We start from the raw sequence: 1,696 nt of genomic DNA, 5'->3' as shown, positions 1-1,696 counted from the left end.
CGCCGGGGTCACTCGGGGTCACTCGGGGGTCAAGGGGTCACCCGGGGTCACTTGGGGGTCAAGGGGTCACTTAGGGGTCACTAAGGGTCACTTAGGGGTCACTCAGGGGTCAAGGGGTAACTCAGTGGTCACTCAGGGGTCACTTAGGGGTCACTTAAGGTCAAGGGGTCACTTAGGGGTCACTCAGGGGTCACTAAAGGTCACTTAGGGGTCAAGGGGTCACTCAGGGGTCACTTAGGGGTCAAGGGTTACCCAGGGGTCACTCAGGGGTCAGTGGTCACTCAGGGGTCACTAAAGGATCAGGGGTTACCCAGGGGTCACCCGGGGTCACTCGGGGGTCAAGGGGTCACTCGGGGGTCAAGGGGTCACCCGGGGTCACTCAGGGGTCACTCAGGGGTCACTCAGGGGTCACTCAGGGGTCACTCAAGGGTCAAGGGGTCACTCAGGGGTCACTCAGGGGTCACCCAGGGGTCACTTGGAGGTCAGTGGTCACTCAGGGGTCACTTAGGGGTCAGGGGTCACTCAGTGGTCACTCAGGGGTCACTTAGGGGTCACTCAGGGGTCACTTAGGGGTCACTTAAGGTCAAGGGGTCACTCAGGGGTCACTCAGGGGTCACCCAGGGGTCACTCGGGGGTCACTTAGGGGTCACTCAGGGGTCACTCAGGGGTCAAGGGGTCACTCGGGGCGGGTTTGGAGTCCCTGAGGATTTTGGGGGGGGTCCCTGAGGGTTTTTAGGGGTCCCCGGGGGTTTTTGGGGGGGTCCCTGGGGGTTTTGGGGTCCCTGAGGATTTTTGGGGGGGGGTCCCTGGGGGTTTGGGGGGGGTCCCTGGGGGTCTCCCGGGGGGTTTTGGGGTCCCTGAGGATTTTGGGGGGAGTCCCTGGGGGTCCTGAGGGGTTTTTGGGGGGTCCCTGGGGGTCTCCCGGGGGACTTTGGGGGCCCTGAGGATTTTGGGGGGGGTTCCCAGGGGGTTTTTGGGGGGTCCCTGAGGGTTTTGGGGGGGGGGTGGGGGGGTCCCTGGGGGTCCCTGGGGATTTTGGGGGCTCCCTGGGGGGGTTTTGGGGTCCCTGAGGGTTTTTTGGGGGGGTCCCAGGGGGTTGGGGGGGATCCTTGGGGGGGTTTTGGGGTCCCTGAGGATTTTTGGGGGGGGATCCCGGGGGGTTTTGGGGGGTCCCAGGAGATTTTTGGGGAGTCCCTGGGGGTCTCCCGGTCCTGGGGGTCCCCGGGGGTTTTTGGGGGGGGGGGTCCCGGGGATTTTTGGGGTCCCCGGGATTTTTGGGGGGGATCCCGGGGGGTTTTGGGGGGTCCCGGGGGGTTTTGGGGTCCCTGAGGGGTCCCCGGGGGGTTTTGGGGGGTCCCTGGGGGGTCCCGGGGGTTTTGGGGTCCCTGGGGGGTCCCTGGGGGGGGTCCGGGGGTTTTGGGGGGTCCCCGGGATTTTTGGGGGGGATCCCTGGGGGTCTCCCGGGGGTTTTGGGGGGTCCCGGGGGTTTTTGGGGGTCCCTGGGGGTCCCTGGGGGGTCCCGGTCCTGGGGGGTCCCTCGGGGTCTCTCGGCCGGTTCGGATCCCTCGGGCGCGGCTGCTCCCAGTGCTCCCAGTTCGTCCCAGTTCCTCCCAGTCCCTCCCAGTTCCTCCCAGTCCCTCCCAGTTCGTCCCAGTCCCGCCCAGTTCCCCCCAGTTCCTCCCAGTTCCTCCCAGTT

This window comes from Fringilla coelebs (genome assembly GCF_963513975.1).
Source record: "Fringilla coelebs genome assembly, chromosome: 38".
Lineage (NCBI taxonomy): Eukaryota > Metazoa > Chordata > Aves > Passeriformes > Fringillidae > Fringilla > Fringilla coelebs.
This window is presented reverse-complemented; position numbering follows the sequence as displayed.